This window comes from Rhipicephalus sanguineus, chromosome 6, assembly GCF_013339695.2.
Source record: "Rhipicephalus sanguineus isolate Rsan-2018 chromosome 6, BIME_Rsan_1.4, whole genome shotgun sequence".
Lineage (NCBI taxonomy): Eukaryota > Metazoa > Arthropoda > Arachnida > Ixodida > Ixodidae > Rhipicephalus > Rhipicephalus sanguineus.
Window position 1 is genome coordinate 175,294,940 of NC_051181.1, and position 13,115 is coordinate 175,308,054.

Sequence of the window (13,115 nt, forward strand, 5' to 3'; positions counted from 1 at the left end):
CAACCAAAGTGTTGCCGACAACACTTTAGACGTGACAGGCAAAGATGTCATTTCCTCAACCTCTCCTCCTCTTTCAACTTCTGTGGAAGCCCAATTGATGTGGCGGACAAGGGTGTGCTCCCTTCGAGTCCGGAGTTCCAAATCTGCCTCGTAGACGTCGATATATAGAAACATCTGAAATTTTGGATGCTAAAAAGCTTCGGCGTCCGATTTTTCGGACTTCCTGCCCAAATTTCAGGTCCGAAACAGCATTAATCGAGCCCCCAACTCTGCCACATCTTTCATTTCCACTGTTGGAACCAGCGTTTCTTGAGTTAGTACATTTGCAACCGTAGCAGAGCATGAAAGGCAGCTTTGCCTCAATACCGGGGTGTGATGAGGTGAAGCATATCGAAAATCTAGGGACAACTTTCAATCGGACGTTGACTGTCTTGGCTAAGTTCGACCGTAACAGAGCTTGAAAGGCAGCTTTGCCGCAATACGGGAGTGTAATGAGGTGAAGCATATTTAAAGTCTGAAGGGGTAACTTTTAATCGGACATTGAATGTATTTGTTTTAAGAGGTTCAAATAATTCAAATAGTAAAATTCTAGTGTGAATCGAATCAAATAGCAAACGCTATTCTAAAAATATTCGAAATTTCAAATATTCGCACACCCCTAATATTTTGTTGTTTTTGATTGATGTGCAGTCACAGAATTTCTCACAAATACCTAGAGGGCTGCGACTCTGTTGTGTGCATGGGAATGCTGAGATGCATTGGATTAAGACTGGCATTGTTCACGAAGAGACCAGAAACCTCGCAGTTGAGCCTGGCTGGAAATGTTCTTTGCATCACAATGGCTAATCGTGTACTGAAGCAGCACTTAATGACCAACCTTAGCATTACACAGAAACAACTTTTACTTAAAGTTTCTGCTATGATGTAACATTTCACAGCACGTAAAAAGTAGTGACCAGCTGTTAAGCATAAGACACCGACACAAATGAGGTCAAAGCTGATAAACAAGTAAATGCAATTGGTCACACACCAAAGCTGTCAAAGCAGAAGTTTGTATTCAGCATGATACTGAACTAATCTCGCACATACATTTCACCAAAATAGTCAGCTTGTCAGGTACAAAGATATTGCTAAATGAGATATATATTGACAATGCTAGTATGCAGCTAGTGTACCAGCTGCATACTAGTGCACTAGTATACAGCTTGTTTTTGGCTTCGTTTAGGCTCGCTGGATGATCACACAGTTCTTGTTTTCCATTTGCCAATGCCATTTCGGAGCAGTTACTAACAAATATTACTTTGGAGCAGCGTTTCTCTTTTGGAGCAGTTTGGAGCGATTGGAGCAGCACTTCCGTCACTGTTTGTGTAACTACATCCATGTTTCAGGACAAGCGTCACTCAACATCAGCCATACAAGTCACACATACACTCTCATTCCCATAGACAGTGGCGCCGCATTTACCCCTAGGTACCATTGTTAGAAACTCTATGCATGGAGTAAATATGAGATAAGGGGAAATGAAAGAGGACAAAATTACAAGTTGCTGTTGGTGGGTACCGAACTCACAACCTCTACATTGTGTGTGATGCACTAGCACCTCTGCTGCGGTGGCGGCCATTCTCCCATCCACTTTCTTGGGTATTTATGTATGCGCAACGCTGGGTGTGTTAGCCAGCACCACTTGCGATCACAATGGCAAATGTGCAGGGCTACAAAAGTACGAGGGGTGCTGCACTGGGGTATGCAATTCTCCCACTAGGCAAGCGTCGTGCCACACCTTTCCAGTTAAGGGGAGACCCTGCTTCTGAAACACGTTTCTTGTTTTTGAGCATATCATTATGAAACTTTCACAGCTTATGTATTTTTATGTGCTGATTTCAAACATGCAATTATTGTTCTAATACAATATGTAGTTTTGAAACTATTAAATAGTTTTTGTATTGTTAGGAGCAGGCTTCATTTCTAAACTGTGAGAGTTATCAAGCAAATCAGCATACCACAATAAGCTGGAATGAATACTGTATGCAATAAAACAAGAATGGATGTTCTAGGCCCATTTGAACAAAAGTTATGGTACGTTGAACACTTGGCAAGTGAGCGATGTCGAGCTCGGTCAAACTGGGATCAAGCTGGGAATGTTCAACATACCATAACTTTTGTTCAAATGGGCCTAGAACATCCATTCTTGTTTTATTGCATACAGTATTCATTCCAGCATATTTTGATATGCTGATTTGCTTCATAACTCTTACAATTTATAAATTAATCTTGCTCCCAACACTATACATGAAATATTTGATATTTTGAAAACAGCATATTGTACTAGAAAAATAACAGCATAGTGCACTAGAAAAATAACTGCATATTTGAAATCAGGACATAAAAATACATAAGCTGCGAAAGTTTCATAAAAATGTACTCAAAAACAAAGAAATATGTCTCCGAAGCAGGGTCCCCCCTTAATTGCATCCTGTGGATTCTTGCAGGAAGCTTTTCTCTGGTTAGCGATTCTTCTTTTTTTCTTGCAAGCAGTTTTGTGCACTTGGTGTTTTTTTCGTGATGGCTGATTGAAGTGAACAGCGGGCGGCTGTGAAATTTTGTTTTGTGCCCTGTCAAAATGGCTAGGCAACTATTGTGATATCAGACCCTGTTTACAAGGACGCTGTGATGGGAAAAACATAAGGGTATGAGTGCTTTTCTCTTTTTGAAAAAGGAGGAAATGTCACTTCCTGAGAAACCTTGTTCCGGACGTCTGTCAACTTCACGAGCGGACGAAAAATATAAATACATTTTGTGCACTTGTGCTCGAAGACTGACAACGGACCACTAAAGAGTTGGAGAAGTTATCTGGTAAAGCTTGTAGCTCGGTTCAGAGAGCTTTAGCAGAGGATTTGGGGATGAGAAACTTCTGTCTCGAATTTCGACACATGAGCGAAGAGATGGTTGAGCGAAAACAGGCCGTGCTTTGAAAGAGCAGCTCCAATGCGACCCAGACTTTCGCTCCATGGTTGTTTTTCGCGACCAGTCAGAGTGCTATTCTTACTACCCTGAAACAAAATTTCATATCCGCACACAGTGGCCATCACAGAAAACTCACAGCACATGAAACTGCTTGCATGAAAAAAATTCCTGTACCCAGTGAAAAGCTTCGTGGAAGAATAGTGTGCTACGGTAGCTTCGCCCAATGCAGTGCCAGTACTTTTGGGTACGCCCTCGTGACCTTAATTCTATTCATTTGCTGGTAACTCAGAAGTGACTAGTGGAATGCCTAACCTTCTCGTTTGCTCAGTGGATTGTGCCGCAAGGACGTCTGTGCACATGACATCGGCCTTTGCAAACTCTCTTTGAATGCCCACTTCTAGTCCGGTTGTGAAGGACAAATTATGCCATAATTCATCATTTCACAAATTAGCAAAGTACCCATTAAGCATCTGAAAGCTAACACCTACGCAGCTGCACACTTTGTTGATGCTTTGACTGATGATGATGAGGAAAATTACCTGAGCCATTTTTAATGGGTTTACAGCTTTTAAACCACCCTCTCATGGCACAATTCACATTGTCTGACGCCTGGTATGCAATTATACACTTATGTCATGCAACATTACATGCTTTGATGCAACTCCTCGCACTTGCCTGTACAGGGGTTTCTTTCATGACCAGAGTGGATGATTAGGCAAGTCATGGTTTTTTCCTGAACCAGTTTCAAGCAGTGGCATGGCTCTGTGGTACAACACTCAATTGCCATGTAGAATGCCTGAGCCCGAGTCAGACTTGAAACCCTGATTTTTATTCTTTGCATTCATGGCAATTTTACGCTCATGGGTAATGCTGCTGGCACCAACACCAAAATGCTTGCAACATGAGCTGTTTAACGGCGTCGCAAGATTAGATGCCTAAAATGCTTTTTAGGCATCTAATCTTGCAATTTTTATCTCAGAGGCTTACATTTGAGGAATAAAAAGAAAGTCGCACATAAAGTTTTCTTGGTGACACTGGTGGTATAAACGTGTCCAGGTCAGATTAGTGGGGGTGTGCGAATGGTGAACTTGAGGTTCCAAGTGAACTGTTCAAATAGTATATACCACATATTATAAAGAAAAATTACATTTTTTATCATTGCCCAACTAATTTAAACAATGTTTTTAAGAATTGAAACTAGGTTTATGTGTGTATCAGTTTTTTGGTTTGAGACGAAGTTGAAGGAAATTCTAATAGTGGCAGAATTTTAATAGTACTAATAGGGCACAAGCTATGGCAGTAAAATATATAACGCTTTAAAATTTGTCATACTTAGCCCATACTAGCTCGCATAACACACTTTTAAACTTAACATTATTTGGGACGCAAGTAATTTGCACACTTAACCTTGAAGTGTGGTTTAGTGGCAGTGCGGTTCCCCTAGGTGGTTTTACAGAATATCGGTCACATGCTGCAGTGAAACCATCTTTTCAGGTAAATTAGACGCGGTAAAAGATGTCTATTACCGTATAAACGCGTGTAAGGGCCGCACTTTTTTTTCAAGAAATGAGGGCCAATTTTCAGGGTGCGGCCCATACACGCGACATTTTTTTTTTTAAGTAAAAACGCACCAGTTAGCGAACGAAGAGCGTTTATTGCAGTATACGACATTTATTGCGACATACGTGCTCAATCGTCGTCACTCGGCGAGTCCTCAGACTTGGAGTCCGAGATGAGATGGCGTGCTGCGAAGCGCCGTCACCCCACAAGCAGTCATCTTCCGTGCCATCCAAGCTGTTAGATATCCCGGCGACTTTAAAACTTTGGGACACAATGTCCGTCGACACCGAGCTCCACGCAGATAGGATCCACCCAAGTACAGTCGCCAAGGCTAGTTCCTTCACACGCAGCATGTCCGTTGTGAGCGCAAGACCATCATTCCGCACTTCAGTCACATAGCGGAGCAAGTCTTCTTCCAAATCGGGAAACTTGCACTGCTCTCCTCGGAAAGCGCCCTTAGTGCTGTTGGTGTTTCGCAAGGCTCCTTTTTGAGCACACCAACGTCGAACACACTTCTCGTCAACGTCGAATTTTCTGCCGGCGGCACGTTTCCCATGCTCGAGAGCATACTCGATCACCTTCAACTTATAGCCAGCAGTGTAGCTATTCAGGTACTTGCCCATCTTGCCAAAACGTGAACGCCGTGTAGAAAACAAGCTAGCACGAAGGTCATCGAACAGTGCAGAAAACTACAGCAAGTGGCTGGCTGAACTGCACAAACCGAACAACGCGAACGCCATGCCAAAGTTGGTGATGCTAATGCCGATATGGATAGCGCGTTTGTATAGAGATGTGAGAAGCTAAATATAAAATCCTACTTTAACCTTTGGTTGGCGGGTCTATGAATACTAATAAAAAAGTTAAAATTTTTAGCCCACTTCACGAACATCTTAACACGAATAAAATCCAAAAATATATAAATATACTCTGGTGACGATGATGATGGATGGATGGATGGATGCTATGAGCGTCCCCTTTATAACGGGGCGGTGACATGTCTGCCACCAGGCTCGAAGGATTAAAAAAAAAAAAAAAAAAAGAAAAAAAAAAGAAAAAAAAACCTTCATTGTTTCATGTTGTCCTAATGCCTTATCTACATTGATTAAATCTATGTTATTATAACAAAAAATATAAATTCACGGTCCATCTCTCTGCCTCTTAAGGCAGAATGACCTTATTCCCCCCCCCCCCCCCCCCATTATTTATTTTTGTACTTTATCTCTACTCTTCTGCCACCAATACTCTAACCGTCTCTTACTTATTTCTATCGCGGACGTGTTCAGCTTTCCATTGTTGTCCCTAAAACCCAAGGCTTCATGTAGACTCGTGCCCACACGTATACCTGGGTGAATATCGCCACATTCAATCAGTACATGTTCCATCGTTTCCTTAGTTCCCCCGCAGCATGTACATTGTTCTTCTTCGTTACTGAATCTCGCTTTATAACTGCGCGTTCTCAGGCAGCCCGACCTTGCTTCAAACAGTAAAGCGCTTCCCCTTGAATTATCATAAAACCTTTCCCTCCTTATTTCGTTTTTTTTCCTTTTCGGTAGTTACTCAGAGCCGGCTTCTTTTCCATCGCTGTCATCCAATAAGTCTTCTCCGCCTCTCTGACCTTCTCTGACATGGTTGCGTTTTCTTGCGCCATCTATCGACTACACCTAGAAGCTTACGCGCGCGCATTTTGAATACGTATTGGTTGAGGAAAGTGTGGGTGCGGCCCTTACACGGGTGCGGCCCTTACACGCGTTTATACGGTAGTAGTTCCTTTCAAATGATTCGGAACCTCGGAAATATTAAATTCGTGCTGAAACAAATATAAAGTACCAGGGGCGTAGCCAGAAATTTTTTTCGGGGGGGGGGGGGGGGGGTTCAACCATACTTTATGTGTGTTCGTGCGTGCGTTTGTATGTGTACATGCCTATATACGCAAGCAAAACTGAAAAATTTCGGGGGGGGGTTTGAACCCCCCCAACCCCCCCCTTGGCTACGCCCCTGTAAAGTACTGCAATCTTCGTTCGAATATTCGAAGCACTCAAATATTCACACAGGGGTACAGATTAGCCAGTGTAGATCAACGAGCATCAACTCAAAAAGTGAGACGCAAATGAGCAAGCACTTCATGAAGCAATTTGCAGCTGCATTGCCTAAATGCTCTTTCTAAGTATTGCAGCTACCAACACTGTGGGCCAGCCAGGATCAGCCATTTTGTAGGGGAGTGCTGGCAACTCGTTTTGCTGCGGCACATGCACAATGCCAAGTTGCACGGAGACGGGCTTGCACTTTCGGGCTAAACAACTTTTCTTAAGGACGTGTCGGCAACTTTCTCACTGTCTTGGGCAAAAGGCACCTTCTGGGGCACTTTAACACCACTTGAAGCTTGATGCACTGGCAGTTACTGCTATTTTTGTCGTATGCAACTGTAATTCTTGCTTTATATCCTCATTATATACCTTTACTCTGTTCAGAAATTGCTCAATATAAGAGATAATTTGATGTAGTTGGGTACCAAGCGCGCAAACACAGAAAAAGGATGGGCAATGAAAATGCACGGAAAGTCACGCACCGACAAGCTGGCGGATGCGTTGCATCTCCTCCCGCTTGCGCTTCTGCCGCGCTGCCCGATTTTGCTTCTCGATCCAGCGACGCTCTTCCCGACTGCAACACGAAGCAGAAAAATGAGTGCCCACATGAAAGCTGCCATTACAATGTGAACTATTAAAAAAATTTTAGAACAGATGCAAGAGAATCTAATCTTTACATGGAGTCAAAAGCGACATGTGACTTGCACATAAATTAAGATACGTATATTCCTGCGTTTTGATCTCTCACTCTGATAAAATTAACCACCACTTAATAATAACAGAAATATCTTCAATAACCCTTCTCAACAGTACGCTAGCATACACCGTACCTTTTAGTGTTTTATAAGCTTCATCTTGATAAAATCTCTATTTCACTGAAGAATTTTTAAAAATGAAGCTTTGATAGCTTAGTGTTAAACCCTTCTCTCACATTACTAATGCACACGTAAGCAACTCATTTTCATGAACTGCTGGAGTATTTTAAAATAACAGAGAGCTGAGCTAGTTGGTAAGTATTCATGTTAAAGAGACAGGGCATGCAAACACTGACACAAGAGAGAAGTTTGTGGTGTCTTGACTTGTCTCTTGAGTCCGTGTTTGCATGCCCTGTCTCTTTAAAATGAATACTGGAATATAGAACACATCATGCAGGGTTAACTGTAGATTACCGTTCGGCAAGTTCCACTCAGCACTGAACAACTCATTAAAAAAAAATAACAGAAGAGAAGAGAATAACACTACACAAGTGTAGCGCAATTCTCTTCCTTCATGCTACTTTTCTTCGAAATAACATGTATGAACCGGCCCCACAGCAAACCCTTCTGCAACGGATGAATGGCCAGGCTAGGGATTCTCAAACCGAGTTTCACGTATGGCATTCCAGGGTTCTACGAGAAGAACCATAAAACGGGGAAAAAGCGAAGTTTTCCTGCAGTACTAATTTCAATAATTCATTTAACGAAAGTAGAACTTCCACATTGCATTTTGGATGTAGCAATGCCACCACACTCCACATGTGGTAGCCTGTCAAACACACACCAAGCAGCAGGTTGCAAGATTCATCACTGCGCGATATTTATGTACAAGGAGTCCAAGATGAGTATTCTTCATCGCTGCCTGCAAGCACTGTTTGTAAGCATGATTACACTATGGAATTTACCCGTGTCCTTAAGTCTCACTGGCTTGTTGTAGCCAATAATTGATTATACTGAACAAAACTGCACCGCTATGTTAATTCACTTTTCTTATCAATATCGCACTATCATGAAAAGCCAAATCAACCTCACCAAGTCTTTCCCTTTGCCGACATACGGCCTCGCTATTTCCGTTTCGCAAGTTTTTTTTTTTTTTTGACCGCCTCCTCGGTTAAGCCGATTCGCACGAGGGACGTGATTGCGGACAAAGCAGTCACGTGACATGTGGTGTGATTCGGACTGCTCTGCAGCCAGCATTCACATGTTCTTTAGTGCTAAGACTCGTAAAGAAGAGATGCCTTTTCGAGTAATCGTGTCCGAGAGGAATACTTGGCAGAAATTGAGATCGCGGTTGCGCCTGTCGGTGTCTTCCTCGTCCTTTGTCTAAAAAAATTCTTGTGCAAGAAGTAGTAAAGCACTTGGATGCACATGAGAGGCACTACTGTAGGTCTTTTAGCACTACTGTAGGATTTGGTCTTTTAGGCTTAGCGTTGTGATTGGTATGTCAGTGACAAATCCACAGCACAAAATCACTCGTATTTATCAGCAAAATAAATAAAGAAACACACTGTAATTAATCAAACACCTCATTTGCGTCAGGGTGCAGCTTACTATGGCTAGAACAGAAGCTGGCCAGTGTCAATGCATGGTGTGACAAAAAGAAACACGCACAGAAAGCCAACTTGCCCCTTTATTACTGCCAGCTCTTCAGTTAAGAGCAGTGATGCTCAATATTAAAAATACAGAACACACTGAACTGTAGGTGCCCAAAGCCACATGCTCAAGTGACAAGTGTGCTATGCTACTCGAGTTATTGGATGAACTGCAGCAAAGTCAACAAATGGGCTAGTTGTTAGGGTTCCATTATGGTTACAGCAGCACGAACGACACGTAGGAAGAAGGAGACGGCGCCCGTTGCGTCTCCTTCTTCGTATGTCTTGTTCGCGCTGCTGTAACCATAATTGGATGAACCACACGACTAGTACTGTGTTTATGCAACCCGAATTTCTGGCAATGTCATACTTTATTTGATAATGTTCGTGGCACGAGCTGATAGCCAGCAATTCGGTGATGGACTTCAGTTGCTTTCCAACTGCAAGTGGGATACAACAACGTTTCTAGAACCAGGTCAGTTTCGCAGCTCCTCATAGACGCTTGCTCTCCGAAGTGGACGCGACGGCCGATGCAAGAACTAGCGGAGCTGCAGTTCTATCTTGCATCATGCCTGACGCGTCGTCTGCTACAACACCCATGTGACCTACCGTCACTGCAGCCAGCTGCAGCTTTCGGCAGCCGTGACAGCCGAGATTCCGAGATTTAAACTTTTTCAATAACCTCGACTGTCTTAAAAAATGATTATTTCACAAGCTAGGCTCCAGGAACATCAAAATGTAATCATACGTGACCTATAATAATGGTACAATCTCACACGTCTAGCTGTCCTCTCGCACAAATGTTCCATTGCTGTCAACCTGTGTTTAGCCGCCACGGTGGAACACTTCTTACGGTGCTCGGCTGCTGACCCGAAGGCTGCGGGATCGATCACAACTACGGCGGTCGCATTTTTTCTATGGAGGCGAAAATGACACTGGCTCACGTACTTAGATTTGTCATACTAATCAAGTCGTAAAACAGAGGACCGTTCTTAATTTTCGGGCAAATAATTTCCGATTTCTTCAGAAAGGCGTACAACCCGAACTATGGCTCAGCAAGGTACCTTATTTGTATTCCCTGAATCCGGTCAGGCGACTTGTAGCGAAGCTATCATCATCATCATCAGCCTGTCTACGCCCACTGCAGGGCAAAGGCCTCTCCCATGTTCCGCCAATCAACCCGGTCCTGTGCTTTCTGCTGCCACGTAATACCTGCAAACTTCTTAATCTCATCTACCCACCTAATTTTCTGTCTCCCCCTCACACGTTTGCCATCTCTTGGAATCCAGTCAGTTACCCTTAATGACCACCGGTTATCCTGCCGACGTGCTAGGTGCCCGGCCCATATCCATTTCTTCTTCTTGATTTCAACTATGATGTCCTTAACCCCCGTTTGTTCCCTGACCCACTCTGCTCTCTTCCTGTCTCTTAAGGTTACACCTATCATTTTCCTTTCCATCGCTCGCTGCGTCGTCCTCAATTTAAGTTGAACCCTCTTTGTAAGTCTCCCGGTTTCTGCTCCGTAGGTAAGTACCGGTAAGATGCAGCTGTTATATACCTTCCTCTTGAGGGATAGTGGTAGTTACAATATGTTGAAGATTCACAAGTGCGTCAATTTCAAGGTGTATTTCCTTCGCGAATGTTCAACATATCATAACTTTTGTTCTAATGGGCTTAGAACATCAGTTTTTGTTTCATTGCACTCAGTTCTGATTACAGGTTATTGTGATATGCTGATTTACTTTGTAACTCTCTTTGTAGAAAGAAAATCTTCCTGCCTAAAAGGCACATGAAAAATATTGTATTTCAAAAACTACCGGTTATACTAGAAAAATAATTGCACATTTGAGATCAGCACACAAATATACATAAACTCACCAAGTATCATCAAAATCGATCAAGAAATGAGAAAAACATTTTAAGAGCAGTGTCCCCCCCTTAACATGTTGCTGATGCACTTCATTGGAATGACGAAGAGGCACCATGGGAAGGCTGGTGTGTTTCACCAAAGCCAGAGAGTTTGACAAACCCCTCAATCTGTGCCTTTGCTTATCGCCCGAGAAAAAATGCTCAAATGTCGAGCTTCTAAACGGAGCAAACTGAATGAACAGGACATAAAAATGCAGGCATGGTCACTCTTGCTTGCTAGTACCACAAGATGTGCAACGGTTGTGCTTGCACGTGCTAATGCTATTTTTTTTTGCCTTTATCAAGAGCCTATTAATGTGGAACAAGTGAGCACAAGACTGAGCAATAAAGTGAGTCTGCTTACTTTTCGCCTTTTTCTTTCTCTTCTTCATCCAGATACGAGTATTCACGCCACGAATCAAAGCTGTACCTGCAAGCCAAAAAATAGTAATAAAGGTGGGCACCACAGGGAACAATACATGCAACAGGCCACAGAGGATCACATGCGAAGATTAAAAAAAAGAAAGAAAAGAAAGCAGGACACTATTGACATGCAAATTTACGTGCCTACATTTTTCTCCGAATGAGATAACTCTTTACAAACCAATGAACAAAGCCACAATTTTTAGTGCTCTTAATTTGCTTTTGAGACATCTCGCCAGAAGGTACAGGATGACAAATTGCCGCTTATTTGTTGGCTTATTTGTACATGCTAAGAAACCAATTTTGAATATTCGTATCTGCTTAATTAAAGCTGCCACAGTTGTTACTGTATATGTTTGGAAATAAAGAGACCATGAATATGTTTAGGTCACTCATAAAAGAAAAAAAAATATTACAATTACAGCATCGTGTGATGCAAATAGAAAGAGGCCGTTAAAGGCAGAAGCTGGCAGGGCTTGTCACTGCTGATGTTTCCCTTTGTCCTTGTCTGTAAAATGAGCGTTGGTGCGCATGCTGCCAAGCTCGTTGTACAGGCAGCAGTTCACAAACACCCTTGACAATACCACGTGTGGCACTGCATAGCCTGCTGCATCTTGTTGGCACCAGCTGACAATTGTTTGCCTTCCAGCAGATGCTACATTGTGTGTGAGGGCATTAAGAGGTCTAGTGAACGAACAATGTTCAGGAGCTGGAGCATTCAGCGAATGAACTTAGGTACAAAAACAATGCGATTGGCTCCTACAAGCACAACACTAAGATCATTAGTTAGAGTCCCTTTGAATGCGTCCACCACTGAGAAAATCCTTCCATTCACACCTGGATGACGACTGCCCCACACAACGTGTGGTGCTTTCAATCCAACAATTCCGTGTTGCAGCTGCCTCTTTATTCCAAAGATGAGGCTCCACTATGGACATCTGGTTGAGCACGGCCGCATGAAACTCGCACTGCAGTCTAGACCGACAACAGATGCAACCCCGGGAAACTCTGCGACAAAAACGCAGGCCAGACTCACCAGAAGTGGTAAAAGCGATCCACTTCATCCCGGCTAGAATTGTCGTCACCCAGTGGAGGCATGTTTCGCTTGGTCGACCACCTGCACGTGCCAACATCTTGTATTCCCACGGCAAGCAAGGCTAGTCTCGAACATTGTTTTATGAGATATGTATTTGCCACTACGTTGTGTCTAATATAAGCAACTTAGCAGGAAGGTCACTAAATTTAGCGAGCCCTTAAAGCCCTACTGAAGCAATTTTTAAAATTATCGAAGTAATGATGCCATTTTATAACTTTGTGTGTGGTGAGCTTGAAAACAGGTTCAAAATTGGTAGGAAATTGAGCAAATGACTCCATTTTGGCAAAAACGCACAACAGCTGCCTTAAGAAATACTGCAAACCTCGTCCTCACCTACGACTGGTGGGAGCTTTGTGATGTTACCTTGAGGGACATCAAAGCTACTGACTGCACTTTAAAACGGGCGACACTGCTACAGTTGAACCCCTTTATAAGAGGCACGCACGAGGGAGAAATTCTTGCCTGTTATATGAGGTGTCTCTGGTACTAAGTGATGCATTTTCCTATCAACCCTTACTTTCATGTAGCACACTGGTGTCTCTTATACCCCACGTGTCTCTTATATCAGTGTCTCTTATAAAGAGGTTCAACTGTATTGCACATGTCAGTGTTTATTTTTACTGAACATAATTGTATCCCTATCTTTACAGTTAACTGTGGCAACTGCAACAGCTGTGCATGTTTCAGTCTCAGTCACTTGTGTACGAGTCAACCGATTTCAATCAGACAGTGC

General features: G+C 43.0%; 1 pseudogene; it reads right to left on the minus strand.

Annotated features, from left to right (window-relative positions):
- The window catches only part of LOC119397730 (dnaJ homolog subfamily C member 2-like), a 78,611-nt pseudogene that overhangs the window by 50,709 nt on the left and 14,787 nt on the right, over nt 1-13,115 (minus strand).